Below are 25,708 nucleotides of genomic sequence, written 5' to 3'. Positions count from 1 at the left end.
ATCAGTTTACACTGTATTTCATCATTGTCAAATGCAGTGATGTGAGTGCTTAAAGCATGCCTTCTAATTTCTTAATTAGTTTCATTTTATATTCCTTACTTTTTTCAAATATATCCCCTTTCAACAATGTCTCCTAGGAAATGTTCTTTCCTGTGAAAAATCAACTGCTTAGCCGAAGTAGCATCTTTTTTGTTCTTTTCTGTCTCTAAATGAGCCTCTGAGGACATTAGATTTGTGAGAGAAAGGGCAAGGGGAGAATGTGTCAGCTGTTACCATCTAAGCTTAGTTCTATGGAGCTTTAGAATCAGTCCTCAAGACAGAATGACAGTAATTGGAGATATTAGGATTCTGGAGCTGCACATGTCCTCCAGGGAAGGCACCACTGGAGGTAAAGATACAGTGACGCTGAGAAAGGAAGTCAGTAGGAATTCCAGAAGCAGGGGGCTACCACAAAGAAAGAACAGCCGGTGGGCCGAATGTGAGAATTCTGATTACTTAACGAGACCTGCAGGTATGGCTCTGAGTGGAGTGACCTGTTTACTGGGTCACATGTCCAATGCAATTGTCACCATTGTGGAGCAGCAGGATTTCTAAGATGTTACCCTTTAATAAGTGGCCAGTATGGACAGTGTCACTGTCAAATGCAAGCAGCCATTACTGCCATAATGTCAGTAATGCTCAAATTTCTGAAAAGAAGTCCAGGGCTAAAGATATGTCTGCATTGGGACAATTCTATTTTATGAACAGCCCTATCAGTCATTGAAATAAATGGCGTTTAGATGTTAGTTGAACTGTTTAAGTTAGCTAAGTTTTCTCTATTCGCTTGCCATGTTCCATCTGAACTTCATCTGCCAAGCAACTCACTCTAAGCAAAGGGAACACAGAAGAGGGCTTCTTATGCTACAATAGAGAGCAGCAAATAAATGAGGCAAAAGGAAACACACTGTCCAAAATGGAAGCACCTAAAGACCAGTGCTTCCTTTGGACAGAGGCAAGAAAATAGCACTGCCAACCAAATCTCAGCATAGGAGGGATCTCATGGGTTTCATGTTTGGCAGCTTTAAATTCACAAAATTTCCCAATATAAAGAGTTGCATTTTTGTCTTCCAAAAATTGGTAAAACAAACAAACAAACAAACAGACAAAAAACCTGAATACTGGTTAAAGGAATTATAAAAATAAAGGCACAGACAAAATAGAGGTGAGGTCCACAATCTTTTAGAACAGATTGAACTATTCTTTAATGTGTCTGTGTCTCTATGTGTGTGTGTATCTACCTATACTTAGAGAATAGGCTGATTTTTAAAAAACAGTTATTCTTTTAGAGATAGACAATTTTCATGTATGTTAAAAGAACTTACTTATTCCTTCAACAATGTCTGCATACACCTCCATTCAATATCAACGAATAGAAAAGGTTTCAGTTGTTTTGTTTACACCCTGTGGAGAATTCATTTTAATTTTCACAATCATAAACTGTTCTGCTTGTACCCTAGGGCTCTCAGAGTTTTATGGTCACTCTCATTCAATACTGTTTCACTGTGAAAGTATAATTACGTGTTTGTATCAAAGAAAGCAAAGCAGTCTGCCTCCCAAAAGCATGCTTCAGTTTGGTCATTTGGGTTAATTGCACAGCCACAACACATGGGCAAGAGGCACCGCTGCAGCGCAACCATTTGGGCTCTGAGTTCCTCTGCTGTTCTGAACTCTTCGGAGAAAAGGGACTAAAATAATCCAAAGCAGTTATACGTATTATTGGTCAAATTCCCTGAAGGCTTTTTTTTTTTTTTTTTTTGGAAAAAAAGCCTAAAGGCAACATACATAATAACTGAGGTATTAAATAGTGATTCCTATGTAATGGCTATAAATGTTAGGGACCATGTTTCCTAGAAACAATGTAACTTTGAAAGCAATGCACAGGGTGACTTAGGGATTCAATTCAGTTCCTGTTCAGCAGTCATGTACACCATTACTGGTTTTCCTAGCATTTCCTGACTGTTCTGGTCTTCATTTCCTGAGACAAATGATTTTATGGCAGCCCTCAACCCTCAATGTGCTCCTAATCCTGCCTTTCTACCTCAAAGCAGGAAGAAAAAACATAGCCTAATATAGCAATATCAAGAAACACAGCATAAAATTATTTTTTACATAGTATGTTAGCTACATTTATAAATATCATGCCCAATATATTTCTTCTTCCATCTTCAGGTGAAGGGACTCTACATTTAAAACAGCAGGTACAAGAATTAATCTGAAAAATATATGTATAGTAAGTATAATAATATACCCACACTGTGTTTCCAAACCTTTTTAGACCCTCTGTAGATACTTAATTATATTGTCTAAAAATAAGTTAATCCCATGTTCTCTGACTTTTAAGCCACTGTCATGAAAGGCACACTCCAAATGAACTGTCAGAATGGCTCATCAAAGATGGGGAACCAAATAATAGTACTACATAATTTCCCCCTCCAACCATAGGGCAGTTTCCCAAAAACTCAAAAAGCACACAGAGAAAGCCAATTCTTTTGCATTCGTATAACTAGGAATAGGATTTTTAGATAATGGCTTTTTTCCCCCGTAACAGGAAAAACACCATCAACAACCATACTCAAAAAATGAATCTAGTGACACTCACTGGAAATTTTCTGGGCTGAACACCACAATCTCTTCTTAAATTAAGCCCCCCCTTTTTTTTTTCTCTTGCCCTGCTCCTCTTCCTTTTCTACTCTAGCTCAGAAATATCCACAGGTTTGATTTACACGTTGGTGGTACTGATTTTAGTACGTAATGCTGGCTCTACCTTGTTTGGAAATTATAAAGCTGAAGTCACAGGAGGTGTTGAACCAAACTAAGACACAGCATCATAAAAAGACATGAGTGTGAAGGGCAAAATGAGGACCCTGATCAGTAGGAAATGGGATGTCACAGGAAGTGAATCCATTTTTCCATTCGTTTTTTTCCCCAAAGGCATACAGCCCCTGAGAATGGGCACAATCTTTGTTGTAAAGCCCTTTGGTCAGCGTGGCAGAATGTGTATACACAACTCACAACTACATGGTTCAAATCCCCCACAAGACTCAGATTCCTTTTTGGGCATCTATGAAAACTACCAAGGCAACTGAATAAAGCTTTACTAAAATATGCATAAATGGAGACTGAATAGAGATTAAAGTTATGCTCTTTGGAAATGTAAAAGAAAATCAAGTTAACAGATTTTATACCCCTGCCCCCCAATCCTATGTCTGTACATATATACCTAATTTCTATTTCTTAATAAATCATTTAATGTGGTATGGGTGATACTGTCCCTAATTTGAATCATGATATTTAAACTTAAGTAGAATGCATATTCAAATAGAATACACCCATTTCATTCCCAGGCATAAACCAGAAATACCATTCAGTACTCTTGAATGTTCATCATTTTAATGACATTATCAGCTTAGCAGATAACTGTTTCCATGACCTTGAGTACTATCACCTTCTCCGAAATAACTGAAAACATTTTCTTATAATTCACTTGGGTTTGTAGCAATATTATATAATCTGAAATATCTGTTCAAGCTATATTTCTGAAACATGATGAATATATGGGATTTAATTTTTTCTCAGGAAACAAAACTAAAGAGTTTTACCCCTTTTAAAAGAGAGAATCTACAGAGTAAATAGATAAACCCCGGGAAATGGGCACAATGTTGGTTGTAAAGCCCTTTGGTCAGATTTTATGGCAGCCCTCAACCATCAATGTGCTACTAATCCTGCCTTTCTACCTCAGAGCAGGAAGAAAAAACATAGCCTAAAATAGCAGCAACAAGAAAAATTCAACACAAAGGTAAATACTAGAGATATAACATTTTAAAAATAATGTCAATAACTATTTTAACTCCAACAGTGTCTTAAATTATGCCAACTGTGGAAACAAAATGGACCTTCAAAATAACAGAAAAACATTTTTCCCCCAGCAAGTCTGCTCTCGGCAGCCTGGGAATTGAGTTGGTCTTAAAGGATGTGTAGGATTTTGATCAGCAGAGAAGCTTCTCACAGACAATTCCAGTATAGAGGTCACATGAACTAGAGTGCATCCTTCGGAATAAGCCTGCAGAACAAAGAGGTGAAATGATGGTGAAATAAAAGATTCGCTTTGTCAAAATTTGGGTTGGACAGTGTGGTAAACTGTATTTGACAGGTATGCCACCATAGTATCTCTCATATTTTATGTCCTTCTTACAATGTGACAAAGATGTTCCTCTCATAAAGAGGTGAGGTCAACAGCCCTCTCTTTCCACCTGACTGAGCAGACCTTGATGACTTCCCTTGCCAATATAATATGGCAGAGTGATGTTCTGTAACTTCTGAGGGCTACATCATAAAAATGGCTTGCTGTCTCATTATGCTCACTCTTGGTGCTGTATTAGCCTATTTTCATACTGCTAAAAGAAATACCTGAGACTGGGTAAGAAAATTTAATGGATTCAACAGTTTCACATGGCTGGAGAGGTCTCACAATCATGGTGGAAGGTGAAGGAGGAGCAAAGACATGCCTTACATTGGCAGCAGGCAAGAGAGTGTGTGCAGGGGAACTGCCCTTTATAAAACCATGAGATCTTGTGAGACTTACTCCCTCCCATGACATGTGGGGATTATGGGAACTACAGTTCAAGAAGAGATTTGGGTGGAGAAACAGCCAAACCATATCAGGGACCTAGCCACAATGCTGTGAGGAATTCCAAACCAGCCAGGTGAACAGACAATACAGAGAGGCCCCATGGAGGTGCTCCAGTCAACATCCCAGATGAGGTCTCTGGAGAGTCAGCAACAACTGCCTGACATATGGCTGAAGATGGTGCCAGACTACCCCAGCCATCAAATCATACCAAGCTTTTGAGTATTCTCTGAGATCTCAGATACCGTACTGGGGATCAAAGATAAGTCATCCCCTCTAGGCTCTGTCTAAATTCCTGACCCAAAGAATCTGTGAGCATAAAAAATTGTTTTTTGGCACTTAGATTCTGGGGCAGTTGTTTATAAAGCAAAAGTAACTGGAACGGACAGCTATGGTGAGACAAGCATAGCAATTCATGCATGATCAGACTAAGAGGTGTAATGAGAAATCATGTTAGATTCTTAAGCAAGGTGATTTTGTAATCAGACACTAGAAGCTAATAAGAAGAAAAATCATTTTAAAAATTCTAATATTGTCCTAATCTAATGCCATTTCACCAGGAGAAGATGAAAAAGAAACAGAGAAGATACATTTAATAGGAAGAGTTTGAAGAGTAAATTAAACTTAATGCTAATGGAGCTTAAAAGATACAGGAATGAGAAGAGCTTCACACACACACACATCCACTCCTACGTGCCAATGTCAAGCAGGAAAAACAGACAAACAGAAAGGGTAACGAGTTGCCAAGGGGTGGGAGAAGAAAGCTACCTTGCCACCTTGCTGACCCCATGCTCTCTCTATACATAAACTTACTATATATCGTGTTCAGATTTTCTGCATCCTTCAAATGATTACTTTGCTTGATCTACTTGTCTCGGATGAAGGTGTGCTAAGTTTACCAGGTTTTCTTTTTTATTTAAGATCTACCATGTAGGTATAGAACAATCATGATTGCAGCATCTTCTTAGTGGATTATTCCTGTTAATAATGATAATATCTGACTATACCCCTATTAATGCTTTTGCCTTAAATTTTGTTCAGTATTCTATTGTTGTTAAGGCCAACTTGCTTTTAATTAGAAGGTATGTGTGCATGCACAAAAGCAGTGAACTGATATCAACTTAATTAGTACTGTAGATGAACTATATGCAAATAATCTTACTTCCTGGTTTAGTAAATAAAGGTTTATACTTAAATTGCTAAATCAGATTTGTATACTTTATAATATTTATTTAATGCCAATGCCCCCCTTTGATGCTCCTACTAAAACACAGAATTCTTCAGGTATTGAAGAGAGATACCTACATTAGACGGCCAGAGTTGAAATTATGCTCTTTATCCTGGTTTGTATAAATAAACTACTACTATTAATTTGAAATAAAATCGACACTTCCTTGTGACAATAATACAAAGTCAACAGCCCAGCTGAACAGGAAGCTAAGGAGTGGTACTTCAGAAAACCTTTCCTTTTCTCTCTTCTCTATATGTGCACATTTTTCTCTTTTTTTGTTGTCAATACAATTCGAAACTTTTATTTACTTTCTAGCTATTGCTTTTTTATTAAAATTTTTTTATTTTAGGTTTGTGGGGTACATGTGAATGCTTGTTACGTAAACATGTCTCGTGGAGGTTTGTTGTACATATTATTATATCAACCAGGTCTTAAGCTCACTGCTCAATAGTTATCTTGTCTGCTCCTCTCCTTCCTCCTACCCTCCCCCTCAAGTAGACTGCAGTGTCTGTTGTTTCCTTGTGTTATCATTTAGCTCCCACTTATAAGTGAGAACATGCGGCATTTGGTTTTATGCTCCTGCATTAGTTCGAAGGATGTTAGCCTCCATCTTCATCCATGTTCCTGCAAAAGACATGACCATGCTCTTTTTTATGGCGGCATACTATTCCATGGTGTATATATACCACATTTTATAAGTGCGTATTTTTCTACTACTCTTTTGTACCTCTACCTTTCCCGCTCCATCTTTATGCAACCCCTCCTTTATCTTGCTCTATTGGGCTAATTATCTACTTCCACCTTACATCTCTAATGACTTCTTTCACTTCTCTTCCTACCTTTCTCTTTTTTCCTCATCTCTTTTAACTTTCAACGTAATGAAATCATGTCTGTTTTGAAATGCTTGTTGTACAGTAGCTAATAAGAAATATTTTATAGGTCCTGCTCTCATTTTAAAGATTACTCAAGCTTTTATGTTTACTTTTAAAATCACAATGCACTATTTTTCTTCCATATAGCCCTTGATTAACTTTTTTACTGTGAGTCAGTGACCCTTATTAGAGAAAAAATTCCTCACCCAATGTAAGTGGGACTGGAAGAATGTGTCTGTAATGATGGTAGTTACATCTTTTATAACACTGTTTCATGAACTTTTATTTATTAACAGGAAAAAGTGCATGCTTACCAATCAATTTGGAATTCCTGAGTCTGGTCATCAAGGCATCCTCTAGAGAGTCCCAGCAGTGGTGGGCAATGTCCCTTCATTTGATGACATGTGCCTGCCCTTTACAGAGCAGTGTACCTTAGTGGAAGGAAGATGGGCTCTGAAGTCCACCAGAGTAGGTTTTCATATCATCTTTGTCATTTACTAGATGTGTAAACTATAGACAAATTAAACTTTCTGAGACTCCATTTGGTCATATATAAACTGGGATATCAAAAACGACTTTTCATTTTCGCGAATTGTAAAGATCAAATGTGCTACCAAATGTCCATAAAGTGCCTATCACATAGTAGGCATTTATTGTACAGTAGCTGTCCCCCTGGCATATACACTGTGCCCTGAAACTCATCTCAGTCTCCTGAATTCTTCTTCTCATTCCATGAAAGGAAGAGAGGATAGATAAAATGATTAGGTTACCAGAATGATCAGAATTCGTAGGAGGTTGAAGCCAACTTGAAGGAGAAACTAGCCTTGAAAGAACCTAAACCTGTTTGTACGAGTTATATTAAATATTAGTATGACAACTAATGTTCTTTATTGTCTTAAAATACTGATAAAACCTTAGAAGAAATTTGCCTGGGAGGAATTGTAATTAAAAAGTAAACTAAAGAAAAGCAATTCAATGGGAAATTCAGCTACATCTTTTTTTTAATGTTGGTTACATGCAAATTTGGCAGCTCTGCAGTTGTCAAGAATTGCTGTCATATCACCTCAGAAATATAAGGTGTAGAAACACTTTGCTTTTATACACACACACACACACACACACACACACACACACACACACACACACACACTTGAAGAGAGAGAAGTAGAGGAAAGGAGTAGGGAGGAAGGGAGAAAACCAGACCTCAGCTTCTAGTATTTTATTACTTTGTTGGCAATAATTGCTAACAAAGTCTCTGGAAACACTCAGACGAATTTTCTTGCTGACCTAAACTCTTTGAAGATTGGTCTCTAGGAAGGCAGTGTCTACTGAGGTGTTCTGTGGCCCAGAGGCCCTCAGAGATGCAAAGGAAGAAGAGCTAGTTGCTACTTCTTCTGTTGTCTTGGTTGGACCCTAGAAACCTCAAGGCAGATAAATCTGACATAGCAGGCGGACAGGAGTGCATAATGAGCTCTTCTACCACAGGATTTGATGGGCTCTGTCTCCCTCTAGGAATATGTCAAATCAGAGATAATAGGTAGGATTCCTACTACTATTACCTCTGAAAGAGTCAGAAACTATGGACCAGAGACTCTGGTTTAACCACAGATAAGGGCATAGGTGCCTGTTGTTGAGAGGGACAGAGAAGAGGAATCTTGGATTCCTAGCCAACTGGGGGACAGGGAAGAATCCTGCGTAAGAAAGAGGGTAGGAACAGCTCTAAAAGGAAAAGAAAAGTGACTGAAAACTTATTACTTGTGTCATGAAAACAAACGTGACCAGGGAAAAGTGTTCTCGGGACTTACAAGTAGAAAAGACATACTAATTTTCTAATAACTCACTGCATTTCTGATCTAATTTTGGCAGCATGAGGCCTGTTGTATAGACATATACCCAATGCATAATAAAGAAATTCCTTGTAATTGTGGGAGTGTCCCTATTCTATTAGAACACTAGAAGATACTCTCATAATCTAAGTTGCCTTTCTCTAATCTTGGAATATTTACCAAATTATACCCAGGATTATTTTTTGTCTTCTTGTCAAACGCTTACTTGTTCCATTATACTCAAGATACCTGAAGGTAAGTCTATAGCAACATGTCGCAGAGTTCTATTCTCATGCTTTTAATCAGTAACACATGAATCCCACCATCATTATATTTATAGATGACAAAAAACTAGAGACAAGGCTGCTAGTGCTCTGGCAATATCTTTCTTCAATAAACTACCTATTTACCTGGGCACATGGACATCTTGAATAAAATCAGCATTTTCCAGCCTCCTTTGTAGCTTAGTGCTGATCTAGGTGCTCACAAAAGGCAAGTGTGACAGTGTTAACATGTGACTTCTTACCAATCCTAGGGGGCAGTTTGAGCAGCCCTAGAATGTGCATTGAAGATGGAGGAGGAACAATATTAAGAGAAGCCTTGGTCACTGAACATTACAAAGCTGCTGAAATAACCGTGGAGAGTAAAATTCTATGCTTTGTTTTTATGGAAGGGAAGCTTCTACTTGGTTTAAGTCAGTATTATTTGGACTTTCTGTTATTTGTAGTGCATCTAAGCTTAAGGCTAATAACTAATATGATGGATAAATGAATTGGGATATAAAAAGACATACAACTTTAAGTAACAGAAAAGATGGGTTGATGCAATCAAATAAAATTTAATGGGCTAGATGGGAAAAAACCTACCTCTACATTCATGGATGCACAAAGCCTATCATATAAGCAAGCATAGGAGGTGGAAGCTTAACTTAGTGGCATACTTAGAAGGCAATTTTAGAGGCTCATGGCCACCAAATCAAAATAGTGATGTAAACAGTTTAAAGAGCCAATGTGTCTTCAAGTTACACACATAAAACATGATACCTAAATGCTGGGTTCATGGCCTCAGATGGCTACAGGGTCTATAAATGCAGGGAGCAAGTCAAGAAGACACAATGGAACTAGTGAACACAGGCCCTATCTTTAGATGGCACAGATGCTCAGCTCTTGGTGATTATTGCTTTTCAGGAATTATGGCCATCAGTTTTTTTTTGTTTGTTTTTTTCCAGAGAAGTTGGAAAACTGAATTTCTATGTAACATCACATTTCTCACAAACATTGGTTATTAATTTGAAAGTTTTAAATAAAAACTACAGATGCCATAAAAAGCCATGTCCTCATGGGAGGTCTGTTGGCTGCTGTCTGTTTCAGCATGGTAAACATATGTGACAGTCCAGATAAACATTATTTATATAATATGTATCTAATGTATGCTATGAAAAGTAAATAAATAGAATCAAAATGCTAGAAAATGGAGCTGCTGCTTCTACATTTGATTTAGAAAGCAGGGAAGAGTGCTGTTTCCACTTAACAATGAGAAAAAAACTACAAAATGGTAAATTTCCTTGACCCTATCAGAGAGCTGAGTTGAGGGCACAGAGTAAATAAAAAGAATGATTTCCAAGGAGGGACAGTCTCCTCTAAGAAGAAAAGAAAAGGGATGTTCCAACTAGCTCACCCGAAGGTGGGCCAGTCACCCCAAGAAGGGGTAAGAAGAAACCAGCTACCATTCTAAGAAATTGTTGGAGGCCAAATGTGGGCTAACACCTAAGTCTGTAATAGGTGGGGGCCGCAAACACAGAGGGCTTTGTATTCAGCAGTAAGCTCTCTTCCATAAGGTTCCACTGAGTTCTCCCCAGAAGACTAGGACAAGGAACACGACAGGAAGGAACCACTGTGTAGAGAAAGGAATCAGCTGCGTACTCCTCACCCAGACGCTTCTCTCATAAGGAGCAAAAGCCTTTATTAAAAACAATAACAAAAATGAAACAACCCAAATTTCAGTCAACTAGAGAAGCGATAAAATAGATAAATTGTGGCATATTCATGCAATGGACTATATATATTACATGCTTTAAAATGACTGAATCTCAAAAACATAATTCTAAGGAAAAAATCAGATACAAAATAATTCCATTATGTAAAATTAATCTGTTTAGTTGCATACAATTTGCATACCAAGTTTATAGGGAGAGCATTGATATATATACCCACACATTTTTATATAGTGCATAAAGCAAGTAAAATAAGCATATGTGTATATTCATATTTTTTTTATGGTTTCACATATAAAAATTAAACATCAACACAAAAGAATGATTTAAAGACTTCAAGATAGTGGCTGCCTCTGGGCAAGAGAGAGAAATATAATCACCAAGGGAATCCAAAGGTTGTTAATGTGCTGTTTATTAATAATCTAATTAGGATACTGAGTGCTGTGAACATTTTTAATTAGTTGTTTATCATTAGTCTTTAAACTCACACGTTACATGCACTCTTATGCAAACATGAGGTATTTTATATATATATTTTAAAAGTTCTGTGCATGTATACATACAACAGTTAACAGTAGTTAACCACCTCTACAATGGGAAATGAGTAGTTACCTGTGCAGGGGAGGATGAATAGTCACATTTACTTCTTATATGATATGCATCTGTTTTTGATTTTGGTATGTTTGGTAAAGCAGGAGTAGTGTGCATTCAAACATATTTTTTAATACTAAAGAGAGTTTTTAGCTTCTAAAACAATGAATAATACCCATTTTAGGAAGATATTTTTCTACTACATGTTTGAAGTACCTCCAAAGGATGAACATACTTATCCAGCTTTCATTTTGCTAAGATGCAAGTCATGCAATACAATTAAAGATATAATATCTAATGATACTTTAATATTTGTTCACTTCAGAAAAGATGGCATTTAAGTTTATTGCAATCAAATCATCTCTCTTTTGACTCTGAACAAGACAACAAAATGATTTACAAAACTGCATATTCCATTACACAGACAAGGGCCCTCAAAGTCTTGCTTAACCAAGTAGAGAAAGTACTCTGAATACTTGACTAAAATTCCAAGAAACTTCAAAAATCACCAGTGTTGTATTTCTTTTATCCCTAAATGTGCTTCAAAATTTCTTTTTTTGTTAATAATGCCTGATAACCTAAGAAAGAAGATCTTTATGTGGGACTTGATGTTCTCTAATGCTCTTTCTAGGTCTGAAAATCTTTCAGGTTTCATTTAAAGACAGCCATGTCCTCAATGGAAAAATGATCATCCAATTAATACCACCTTCATGCCATTTTATCAGAGACAGGATTTGAAATACCAAAAGTATTATTTAAAAAACAGACCATAATCTGCAGACCTGTGTTATTTGGGAATCTTTTTACTTCTGCCCAAACAGAATGTGAGTTCCATAAAACAAGGGATCTTCTTGTGTACATCTCAGTATCACCGGAGCCTTGCTCAGTGCCAGAAACACCTTAGGTCCTGACAGCTGTTTGTTGAGAACATATTCTTCTGGCAACTCATTATGCCAAACCCGGTCATCCCTCTCTGTTCCAGAATGTGAGGAACTTCAATGAGAACTGCATGTGCAGACATAAAATAAATGCCTGTGATGTTGTCATAGGGATTTCTTGCTCAGAAAATTAATTTCTTTCAGCCTTCCATCCATGTATTTTGCAAAACTTTATGCCAATTCTGAGCCAATATGGAATAGACATTGAGATTACAAAGATGATTAATATACTTTTATGACCTTTGTGAGGTTAAGTCTATACCACAGCATAGTTTGCAACTATAGTCATGTGCCACATAATAATGTTTTGGTCAACAAAGGACTGCATATATGACAGTGATCTCCTAAGATTATATTAGAGCTGAAAAATTCTACTGTCCAGTAACTTCATAGCTGTCATAGCATCATAGCACAACACATTATTCATGTTTTTGTGGTGATGCTGGTATAAGAAAACCTACTGCAGTGTCAGTCATATAAAAGTAGCACACACAATTATGTAGAGTACATAGTATTTAATAATGATGTTACTGATTTATGTACTTTATGTATTTTACACTATATCATTTAAAGTGTACTTATAATTATAAAAAAGAAAAAAAATCTCTGAAACAGCCTTAGGTATGTCCTTTCAAAGGTATCCAGAAGAAGACATTGTTTTCACAGCAGATGACAGCTCCATGTGTGTTATTGCTCCTGAAGACTAAGACTTTCCAGTGGGACAAGATGTGGAGGTAGAAGACAGTGATAATGACGTTCTTGACCCTGTTTGATCATAGGCTAATGTGTGTGTTTGTGTCTTATTTAACAAAAAAGTTTAAAAAGTAAAAAAAAAATTTTTTTAATAAAAAGCTTATAGAATAAAAATATAGAAAAAAATTTTTGTACAGCAATGAGTCAAAACCTTAAAAAAATTTGTATAGCTATAAAAGAATCAAAACCTTTAAAAATTTAAAAAGTTTATAAAGTAGAAAAGTCATAGTAAATTAGGTTAATTAAAGAAAAAAATTTAAATAAATGTAGTGTACTCTAAGTTCACAGTGTTTACTAAGTCTGTAATAGAGAATAGGAATGACCTGGGCCTTCACATTCACCCAAAACTCAACCACTGTCTCACCTAGAGCAACTTCTGGTTTTGCAAGTTCCATTCATACTAAGTGCCCTTAACAGATGTATCATTTTTATCTTTTGTATCATATTTTACTGTGCTTTTTCCATTTTTAAAGATCTTAGATACACAAACATATCTTAACATTGTGGTACAACAGCCTACAGTATTAGGTACAGTAACATGTTTTACAAGTTTATCGCCTGGGAGCAATAGGCTATATGGTATAATATAGTGTAATAAGTTTGTGTAAATGACTCCATGATGTTCTCACAATGACAAAATTGCCTAATGACACATTTCTCAGAAAGAGATCCCCGTGATTAAGCGATGCATGACTGTATATCTACCAAAAACACCATGAATGAAATTCACAAATACCATATTGAATGAAAGACACCAAACACAAAAGAGTATATTCTGCCTCTATAAAGTTCAAAAACAGGGAAATTTAGTCGATGAAATTTGAAGTAGGGATACTGATTACCCTTGAGCAGGTTATTGACCAGAAAGGGGCATGGCGGGAGCTCATGGGATTACTCAGTATTTTGTTTCCTACCTTGGTGTGATCACTTTTTGAAACTCCATCAAGCAGTACATTTATGATTTGTGTACTTTTATATATCCATGTTATACTTTAATAAGTAGTTCACTTTTAGAAAGAATAGCACTTTTTAAAAGCATATGGCTTGTCTGTTTGTGTAAGTGGATTTCTCCTATAATTCAACAGAGTTCTCACGTTCTCCCAATTTTGTCCTAACTCAAACTCCACCTCCTCCAGAACGAGTCCACTGAGCTCCAAGCTTGAATGAATTCTTCCCTTCTTGGAGATGCCATGCTGTTTTGTTTACAAATCTCCTTTACTTCTTTTAAGTATTGTGAAGGTGCACACCACCTATCACAGTGCTTTGGATATATCGGTACTCAAAAATTGTTAAGCATATAAACATTTAAAAATCTATTCCCTGAACTGCTCCATGTGGCCTCTTCCTGTGCTCCTGAGTGCTTTTTAATCTATCCCTTTACCTGCATACCATGTAATGAATAATCTGTGAGAGTGCACTGTGAATGTGATGTCAGCAAACCTGAAACTCCTTCTACTGCTGGCTTGGACACATTAGGAAAAATAGCATTATTCTTTTTAACTATAAGTGTAATATAAAATTTAAAACATAATGAAAAATAGAAATTGTTGGTAATTGACTGTACAAGTTGTTTTATGACTTTACTCTTATAACATCATAAGCATTTATTTTTTGTCTGCACATGTAGTTCTCACTGAAGTTCATCACATTCTGGAACAGAGAGAGACGACCAGGTTTGGCATAATGGGTGCATGCTAAAATAATATATTCTACTTTGTTTAACCAACTCCCCATATATGGATATCTCTGGGTTATTTCAAAATTTTTACTTTTAAAGTAAATATCTTTAACCAACTCCCTATATGGATATCTCTGGGTTATTTCAAAATTTTTACTTTTAAAGTAAACAAATATCTTCATAAAATTGTCCATTCACAACAACTATGTTAGAGTAAATCCCTAAAGGCTTATTTTCTGGGTCAAAAGTACATATATTGCAAAGAATTTTTGGGGGTACATATGGCCAAATGTGAAAAAGGCTGCAATCATTTATGCTTCTACAATTGCAAATTCCACATTTAATCCATTTCTTGTTTTTGTATTTTAACATCTCTGAAATCAGAATTACAGTCAGCCAGGTGGCAGATGTGATGTGATTATCACTGCCCATGCCAACCTGCAATAACCCAGCCAGAAAACCACTTAAAGACCATTTCAAGAAGCAATTATAACTGCTGGCTATTGTCTGAAAACACTTTGATACCTTCCTTAAGATCAAGGAAATGTCAGAGTTGAATCTCACAGGATGGGCACCAATGACTTGGAAAAATATCCCAGAGACATAAGCAGAGCATTCTTTTATGTAATGCTACATCCTCAAAGCCATCAACAGCACAAACGATAACATGTGTGTGAAACAAAACAAGGACATTGATACTCTAAGTTGAAAAGTGATTCAGAAGTGTTGAATTCTGTGAAACAGTTTTAGAAAAACACTCATTTAACCAATTTACTTTGCTTATATTTTCTTCATACATATAGTTAGGCATGATCAATGATTAAAGTCTGCATCTAAATATGGAGAATAGTTTACTATAACTTTAAAATGAAATTCTAAGTAATAAGATAGCCTTGTGTCACAGTTTAATTGGTGGCATATTTTTCTTAATAATACGTCAAATAATGGTGGGCCTTAAAATTTACGGTAATTTTGATTCCACAAAAGAGAATCCAGTGTCCCTAGCTCCATCTAATATTAGACATTGTGCTGTTTTTCTTAATCATTGCCAATTTTATGTAAAAATGATACAATGTTTTAACTTATATGTCTGTGATTAGTAATGAGGATAGACTTTTTTCTTACATTTTTTGAACCATTTATATTTTTTTGTAAACTGCTTGTTTTACATTTTTACATGTTTTTCTATGGGGTGTTTGTGGTTTCTAATTTTTGTGTTAGTTCTTTATTAATTAACAATATTTAATAGTTGGGTTTGATATATGCCATGCAAATATTTTTCTTAGTTTACCCATTATTTTAATTTTGTTAGTAGTGGTTTTCCTTGTGATCTGAGACAAATTCAACTAGTAAAAGCTGCCAGTGAATTTCAAATTTTACCAATCTCCTTCAGATGCCTCCCTCCCTTATGAAAATCCCCTGTAGATGGGGTGGGGAAAAATCACACACATATAAATATGTCACATAGCTAAAAATAACTTCAATTAGCATCAGCATATATTCAAAATTATAAAACACTAAAAACCTATGGCCAATTTCCTTTGATCACATTTTCTCTCAAAGAACATTCTAGGTCTTCCTAGACAGCACTTACTTTGTGTTCCTTCACAGGCTGCTTGGTGGTAATATAATAACGTGATAAGCAGAGGCAACCCAAAGTCTGTCTTGTGAGAAATATTTCCTGATACCTACTCCTCTGCACCCTCCAAGCTCTTGGCCTCTGCCCTTGCCAGTGCACAGGCCTCCAAGTGCCAGGGCAGGCCAGTCAGACATCCCTGGGACAGTCCTGGCACACAAGCACAGCCAAGACTCCATAATGCAAAACTTCATGATGCTCAAAGTGCAGTGTGACCACAGACATAGTGGGTGTTGCCTCATACTAGGAGTCAAGAGTTGCAGGTCCTAATCCGGGCTCTGCCACTGACTACAGATGTGACCTTCAGAAATAATTTTACCTTCTGAGTCTCAATTTCCTTATCTTTCGATGGGGGCACTTGGAATCCATGATCTCTAAGGTCTTTTCCAATGCCCATATTCTAGCTCTATTATACATATTTAACGTCAACTCTAGACACTTGTTGTCCCAGTAATAAAAACAACAACAAATTCATGTGTCTTTCTCCAAAGCTGCTGTTCTTAAAGATTTTGCTACATTGCCTCTCTTACATTAGCAGAGAAGAGTTTGATTTATGTTTTCCTTCCTTATTGCACAATGACTGGGTTGACTTGAAAGTCAAGGTTAGAGACATCAGAAAGTTTTATTAGACTTCTGACACACTTATCTTAGCCAATGCAGAATGGTTCTGAAAGCACGTCTAATTATTTTTCCAGTTTTTTTTTTTTTTTAACAATCACGAGAATGGAGTTCTTTGAGGACTTCCTTAAAAAATCTATTCTATAATTATCAAACTCTTAATAGGAAGTTTTTCCTGAAATGTGGCCATTTGGTGATTGTTCTCCCTGCATCTCATTATTTCTGCCATTCTTATACAGTTATACTGAAAATTAATCCTATAATTTATTATTTATCATTTTAATATGATTTTGTAGGATGATGACACTTTTTATTGCTGATATAAAAGGATGAACAAAAGTCACTTTCCAAAAAGTTGGCACTGTAATTATTCTAAAAGAAAGAAATACCTTTGATGGGGGCAGAAAATGAGAGAACTCAAGAGCAGCACATCTACAGCTTCAAGAAAAGGTAGAAACTGCTCTGCAACAAAGTAGTAGAGAAATTATTTATCTTCTGGATCAGAAGATATTGATCAGGTATGAATATCAGATTGATCTGGATAAGAAGGCATTTTTCTGGCTCAGAGAGCAGAAGAAGAAAGAGAAGAGACAGGGAGGAGAAAGGAGCCACGGGAAACAAGATTGGATTCTGCACAGGACAAGGATGAAAAGAAACTTCTGGCGACTAATGGTCAAAGTATTGCAAGGCACCATGGAGACTTTATTCCAACTATGTGTATCTTCACCTAACATGAGGGAAATGGGGCTCCTGGCAAGTTTCTCCTGCTGAGAAACTAAATAAAAAAGGAACTGTTTGGACTTTTCAGGCAGTACTTATTTCAGGGGAGTAGATGCAAAAGTGAGAGACTAGAGGTGTCAGTCTGAACACAAGGTCACACCAGGTAGTGATCTGGCATGATGGCACAGAGTGGGATGTGCCCCCCAAAACATCCAAGTTATATATTAAAAGAAAAAAACTTTTAAGAGCAAGGAACTCTAAAATGCAGTATTGAGTTATACAGTATGTGATGTGACCCCTCAGATTTTCAGTAAAATTCTATATACTAAAATGATATTGTGATTGTGATGGTGTGTATGTTTTTGTAGGGTCTTTGGTTTGGAGTGTGTTTCTGTATCTGAAAGCTGGTTACATTTCCATCAAGGTAGTGTGAAAGAGACACCTGCAAAAGATCCCTTGATAACTGATAATCATGAAAATATAAGCCACCTATAATGCTAAAAAAAAAAAAAAAAAAAAAAAACACCTTACAGAAACATTTCAACTTGTATAGGACTAGAATAAAGGTTAAAAATCAACATAATCCAGATCTCAAGGAAGTAGGAGTTCCTACCCAGATTTTACTTCTTTACCCAAATGCTATTTGTATAATTCTATAGTGTGGTAATTATGTTCTAGTCCTTATCTGTTTAATCGACATTTCTAAGTTGCTTCTAAATCTTTCCTAAGAAAAGCAGTAACTTCCAGGAAGAGTTAAGTATATAATCCTGTCTCAGAAGAACAGGTATGAGGTTCTCCTCTTCAGTTGGAGATGAAATTCTGGAATGGATTCTACAAATAGAAAGAAACAATAGTCTTCCTTCTACCACATCCAAGTGACAGTAAACCCAAATATTTCTGATCACAAGTACTGTACATCTACTACTACTACTAAATATTACTAGTAAATAAGTAATGCTATCAAGAATGCTCACACTTTCATTCTGTAGTCTGATCTAACACATTGCAAAGTCAATGCAGGAACATAGTTTTATTGCATCCTTTCCATTTTTAACATTTGCTCAGCCTCAGCAATGTCTAACTTGGGATGGATATGACTGAGGGTACTACACAAGGGTCCATGCTAGGATAGGAGACATGCGACGTGTTGCATAACAACAGAGACTGGTCCTGAGAAAGGTGTCCTTAGCCCATGTCATCATTATGGAAACATCACAGAATACACAACGCAAACCTAGTTGGAATAGCCTATCACACATTCCAACTTTATGGTACATCCTATTGCTCCTACGCCACAAACCTGTACAGCATGTTACTGTTTTGAATACTGTGGGCAACTGTAACACAATGACAAGAACCTGTATACCTATACATAATAAAGGTACAGCAAAAATATAGTATAAAAGATTAAAAATGGTATACCTATTTAGGGCACTTACCATGAATGCAGCTTGCAAGATCGAAAGTTGCTTTGAGTGATTGGTGAGTGAATATGAAGGCCTAGGACATTATTATACACTACTGTAGGCTTTATAAAATTATTCTGTCTTCAATAATAAATTAACCTTAGCTTGCTGTAACATTTTTACTTTATAAATGTATTTGTTAACCTTTTCTTAAAACTCATATTGTACAGCTATACGAAAATATTTTGTTAATATCCTTATTCTATACTTTATCTACTTTTGAATCTTTCATTTTAGTTTTTAAACTTTCTTGTTAAAAGCTAAGACACAATCACATGCATTCACCTAGGCCTACCCGGGGTCAGGATAGTCAATATCACAATCCTCTACCTCCACAGCTTGTCCCATTGGAAGGTCTTCAGGGGCAATAACATGCATGGAGCTGTCATTTTCTGCGATGAGAATACTGTCTTTTGGAATAGCTCCTGAAGTACCTGCCCAAGTGTGTTTTATGGCTAACTTTTAGAAATAAGTATATAGAGTATACTTTAAAATAATAAATAGTATAATAAATGCATAAATCCATAACATAGTTGTTATTAAGTATTATGTACTGTACATAATTGTATGTGCTACACTTTCACAGGACTGCAGCTCAGTAGGTTTGTTTACACCAGAATCACCACAAACACATGAGCAATGTGTTAAGTATGACCTTACAACAGCTACAACATCACTAGATGGTAGGAATTTTTTTAGCTCCATTAAAATCTTTTATCTACTTATTTATTTTTGAGATGAAGTCTTGCTCTGTTGCCTAGGCTGGAGTGCAGTGGCAAAATCTTGGCTTACCACAGTTTCAAGCGATTTGCCTGTCTCAGCCTCCTGAGTAGCTAGGACTACAAGAATACGCCACCATGTCTGGCTAACTTTTGCATTTTTAGTAGAGGCAGGGTTTCACTATGTTGGTCGAGATGGTCTCAAACTACCGACCTCAAGTGATCCACCTGCCTTGACCTCCCAAAGTGCTGGGATTACAGGTGTGAGCCACTGCACGCAGCCAGCTCCATTATAATCTTATGGGACCACCATCATATATGTGGTCTTTCACTGGCCAAAATGTCATTATGTAGCACATGACTATATTTATAAGAAGCTTTCAAGTATATCTACAGAAGGTGTATAAATAAAACCACATTTTAGTCTTTTATTCAAATTATTTCTCTACCAATCCTATACAAATGCTGTTAACAAGAAGAAAAAATATTAAGATTTCATGCATCTAAAAAATTTACCCATCTAAAAAATTAGGGTTCCAGTAGACATGGAACATAAGAAGGAAAGACAAGGAAGGAAGGCAATAAACTCACATATTAAATAATTTTTCCTTGATCCTTTCTTTTCTTAAAGGTCATTATCATGTCAGCCTTTCAGCACGAATTCTCAAGGAGTGAGTCACTACCTACTTTCCCTGGCAACACAGGGAGCAGTTACAGGTTTACTGTTCTCATACTAAAAAAGAGGAAGATAATGTCACATTCACCCTGTGGTTAGGAAATTTCTACGTAAGTGGTAGTGTTCACTAACAAGAATAACCTCATCCTCAAACCACTCTATCTATAGAAAATCCTGCTTCCTTTGCTCAACCAGGCATCAGCACCATGATTACCGCAACAGATGACCATGGCTCGGAGGCCTGCTGATAATTCGCAAAGAAGGGCTTTTTAATGTCTAAATTTACATAGCCATGGGTAAGATTTTAATTCATACCATGTTAGGAACTGTACATGGTTTCCTAAGCAGTTGTGTCAAGCAAAAGTAAATAACTGGATAAATAAAAACTATAAAAAGCAACTGTAGGTAATTCAAATGTGGTTCCAGTGTTACTACTGTGGGTCTTCACTAGGTATTACTAAAATGTAACCTGGAGCGGCCAGGGTGGTCATGACTGCCAGAGCTCTTCCTTCTTGTCTTCTGATTCTTTGTCATATACTCATGTACTTCCAACTGTCAGGCACTTTCAGAAATGGAGATACCACTCAGAAAATCTTTGACTCACCATCCTCTGTGGTTTGGTGATTAAAGCATAGCCTCTCCCCTTAACTGTGTGGGCTCCATCAATTGTACTCATGTTGCTCTAGAGATTGTGGATCCCATTTGCCAGGTCACATGAGAGGTAAAGGCTGCCGGAAATCCTTCTCCAATATGAACCCACAGCCCTTTGCCTCCAATAAAAACTATCAAAGCCTTCTTCTGCACAACTGAGGAAAACTTGTATAGATTCTCATGGTTTTATGTCAGAAAAGACTAGCCTCCGAGTTGTGAAGACTCTCCGCCTTAACCCAAACACTGTCCCTTGAACACTGACGTCTATCAGCTATAAACAGAAATAATAAGTAACAATAAAAGTGAAAAACAACTTCTATTTGCAAACATTGTGGCCGCAGCAGGTATCAGCCAGCTACCTAACTGCTGGGTAACATGGGGAGGTTATATAGAATCCTAATGCTTGCTGCTGTGGATGTTTTTACAGAATAGAGAAAAGACCATCAGGAATCATGGGTTATTATTACCTAAGACTGCAGTTTTAAAATCCATCATGACCTTGCACACACACATGTCAGCATGTATGAAACAAATTCACAAAACAATAGCTACCCATATCACATGCAATGAACTATAATGGTTTCCTCTACTTCATTTTTTAAAGGATTATATAACCCTTTGAATTTATTTTTTGAACTACAGTTAGGAAAACAACTAATATAAAAGGTTAATGAGACAGGTGGAAATATAATTAAATCAACCTACTTCTAAGGAATCTCAGAAACACTAGTGTGGAAGCTTTAGATGTCAAATTCTGTTCCTTCAGCCACTAGAGTGATTCTATTTTCACAAAATTCAATATACAAGTGGCCTAGGAATGCCCATTTAATTTTTATTAAAGGGAAAGACAGTAAGATTGCAGGGGAAAAAGCAGTCAATTTTTCTTCAGCTCTGAGTCAACCCATATTAGTTAAGGTTACACTGCAATACGGATTCACTTAATGGAGATGGTGTGTTCTAATCAGGGATTGTAAAGGGAAGCAAACAGTGATAAAGCTTGGGGGTCTACGGGAAAGGAGTGAAGGTCAAGTTTCCTTGCTTTGTGTATATCACCTCATCGGCTCACCCCAAAGTCCTGTGGGGAATGTTCACAGGCTGCTGCTCTGAACACAAATGATGAATGAAGATGACTCCAATGGGTTAGAGCTCAGTAGCCGAGATCCCAAAAGATTTCTACCCATCCCTATATCGTGGGTGTCAAGCATAACCATAAGAGCCATCTTCCCAATTGCTTAAAACATTGCTTGGCAAAATTCTCAGTGCAGAAACCTTTTTCTTTTATCCATTTCAAATCATCTCTAATAAAGCTGATGGTAGTCAGAGCTGAGCTGCAACTGATAGCAGAAGAACAATGAAAGGTTTTCATTCTTTGAGGAGAAAAGGAGTCAATTAAAAGATTTCAAGGTTCCAGTGACTAGATTTTACCTTTGCATCCTTTATACATTAAGATTAGATTGGTACATTCAATGTTGTGCAAAACATTGCTTCCCCTTCTCTGAAGCTGTCAACAAATGATACACTGTATAACAACAGCAATTGATGATTCTATTCAATGTTCCAAATCCAAATTGGTTGCCATATTAAGAGGAGGCTGAATCATCAACTTCCTTTTGCCAGAAAAATAATTATTGCTGAAATGCCAGTATTTGCAAGGGCATAAACACTGACAATCATTCAAAACATGAAGATTCTAAAGTACCCATTTACACATTTGTGAGTTTGGAAAGGATGTATAAGTTGAAATCATTCTAGTAAGGGCTGAACAGAGACTTTGGCACTCCCAGCTCCCTCATGGTGATGAAGCTGTCTCTCTCACTCTTTCTCTCTCTTGTACACACACACACACACACACACACACACACACACACACACACACACACACACACCCTTATCTCTTATATTCCAATATATCCCAATTGTAGCCTCCAGACACTGATTATCCCCATGATGATTTAACCTCCAAATATTAACATAGGGACAATGCTTTGCCCTCATTTTTACAATCTAAATCTTATATGCCTACTTAGGGAGTTAAATTTAGAGAGTCTTCTGAATTGTACATATTCAATACACCAAACATTCACAAAATTCTTTCCAGAGATTTAAATGCTAGAACAATGACAGTACCAAGTATATACCCATATATAAGTGGGAATCCCTCTGGTGATAGTTTTTTGAATTAAAGGTATTTTTCCAAATTGGCCTACTTCTTACCTCGTATTATCATTTTCCCAAATACCTACAGAAAACTTCCCAAATCAGGGGCCAATATAATAACTGAATTGGACTTTTGGTATCATCTAGTCTAACTACTTTATTACATGTCAAATCCAGCACCTCAGCCCCTTGACCTCTCAGCAGCACTGGCACTGTACACCTTTACTGAAATTCTCTCATTCTGAGGTTTCCATAAGTTAACTTGTTTTAGCTTTCCTCTAACCAAAATGTTCCTTGCTGCCACAAATCTCCCAAATGCTCTCCCCTGCCCAGGTCTCTATCCTTAGCTTACACCTTCTCCTGGGTCGGTCCCCTCCATGTTCATAATTTCAACTATCAGAGCCATGCTATTTATGCCAATACCCGTGCCAGGCCTCAGTAAGCTCAAATTCAAAACACCCATCACTGAATCCACATTTTCCTTCCATACCTCCTCTCTTTCTTGCATTCTCTTAGGTTATCTCCCATCATTTACTCATTTAAAAATGTCAATTATTTTTCAATCCACCCTATTTAAACACCAGTTTCTAGAAATTATTTCCAAAATCTCCAGACTATTGCTCTCAGTAATTAGTACTCCATAAAAACCAATGTTTCCTATACACACTCCTCAGTGCAGCTGGCACAGCCATTTCTTAAATACAGCTCTGACGATACTTGCTTAAAAACCTTTAATGTTTCCCTACTACCTAGAAGAAAATACGCAACCTCTTTAGCACCCTCCCCATCTCAAACTATTCTTCGGTTTCACTTCACCACACAACCCATCTCCCTGTCACTCTGGCCCACTTACCTTCCTTTCACAATCAAATAAACTGTTTCTTTTGCTCAAAGTGTTCACATCTTCTACTTCTCTGACAACTCTGCTTATTTTAAAACCTCGCCACATCTGCAAAGCCTTCTTCAAATCTCCAGGCCATTTAATCATCCTGGGTGTTCCTACAGAACTTAGTTCACACAGATAATATCACACATCCACTGTATCCTTGTCAGTTTTTTAATTTTTTTTCTTCCTTGATAGATTACAACCTCATTTAAGAACACAGTGGTGTCTTGCTGTCTTTTCTAGCTAGCATTTAACACACCTGCTACATAATGGGTATTCAATTAACAACCACAAAGTAAATATATATACACAGTGAAAAACCCTTTTGAATTAAGAGTAAGAAGATGTGAGTTTGAGTCCTAGCTAGGCTAGTCAAGGTAGAAGTCAAACTCTGCAAACCTCAATTACTTCATGTGTAAGATAACACAATATCTTTTCTGGCCAGGCGCAGTGTCTCATGCCTGTAATCCCAACACTTTGGGAGGCCAAGGTGGGTGGATCACCTGAGGTTGGGAGTTCAAGACCAGCCTGGCCAACATGGTGAAACCCTGTCTCTACCAAAAAGACAAAAAATTAGCTGGGTATGGTACCTATAATCCCAACAGCTTGGGAGGCTGAGGCAGGAGAATTGATTGAACCCAAGAGGTGGAGATTGCAGTGAGCCGACATTGTGCCCTTACACTCCAGCCTGGGTGACAAGAGCTAAATGTCTCAAAAAAAAAAAAAAATCTTTTCTGTCTACAGTGTTCTATTCTAATCTAAGAACCGAATGAAATCAGGTAGAGGAAAGCACTATGTCAAATATAGACTGCTATATTTAACATAATCTTAGTGTATAATCTTTAATAAAATCTCTATTATTTCACTTGAAATATATCAAAGGTTAAGATTCTAAGGCCAATGTCCAAACTGGGGATAAATATCAACGCAATGAAAAATAGGTACTTTATCTTATCTTCTAATGTTCCTAGAAATCAAGGGTGACATCAACTTAAAGTGAGCTGTACTGCATCATACTATTAGTTAGCATGCATAATCACAATATTATAAAGAGCATAGACTTTGGATTAAAATAAGTGAATTCTAGTGCTACCTATTGTTTTGCTTTATTAGCAAATGCTTTTATAGCATTTATTATACATATGTGTAATGCTTCACACACATTAACCCATTTATATCTCACTGGAATCCCATTAAATAGGTCCTATTATTATTGTTATTTGCATTTTACAAACAAGGAAACAGAAGCAGGGAGGTTGGGTAACTTGTTTAAGGTAGCAAAGCTATTATGAGGCCAAGCTGTGATTTATGTCTGGGCAGTCTGGGTCTAGTCTGGCTCTTACCCACTAACATACAGCCTATATCAAAATAATAATATGACAAGGTAGCACAATGCCTGACCCATGATAAATTATTGACGTGTTAGTTTTCTTTTCTTTTGTACATAATGGAGCTCAGGCGACAATGATGATACATGCAAGTTGTCAAGAGATCTGCTACATCATCTCCTGGCAATGCTCTCATTCCGTATGGACTCCGTAAAAAGGGAATTTTATCTGCATAATATACTACCCTACTTTCCATATGAAAATCTTCCAAGAAAACTAGAAAAGAGCAAACCAAATGGATAT

At 36.8% G+C, this 25,708-nt stretch overlaps 1 protein-coding gene and 1 long non-coding RNA gene across 2 annotated transcripts in view; one reads left to right on the top strand and one right to left on the bottom strand.

Annotated features, from left to right (window-relative positions):
• The window catches only part of RNF150 (ring finger protein 150), a 283,735-nt gene that overhangs the window by 230,334 nt on the left and 27,693 nt on the right, over positions 1 to 25,708 (bottom strand). The window lies entirely within an intron of this gene.
• Positions 1,421 to 24,325, top strand: LOC116529013. Its single transcript, XR_004259337.1, has 3 exons — positions 1,421 to 1,431; positions 9,799 to 9,811; positions 24,245 to 24,325. It is a non-coding gene; the product is annotated as an uncharacterized LOC116529013 (long non-coding RNA).

Source organism: Sapajus apella, unplaced genomic scaffold (assembly GCF_009761245.1).
Source record: "Sapajus apella isolate SASKATOON/1434 unplaced genomic scaffold, GSC_monkey_1.0 scaffold61, whole genome shotgun sequence".
In the NCBI taxonomy this organism is placed as follows: Eukaryota; Metazoa; Chordata; class Mammalia; order Primates; family Cebidae; genus Sapajus; species Sapajus apella.
Note: the sequence above shows the minus strand (reverse complement) of the source record. Positions and strands in the feature narration are given on the sequence as shown.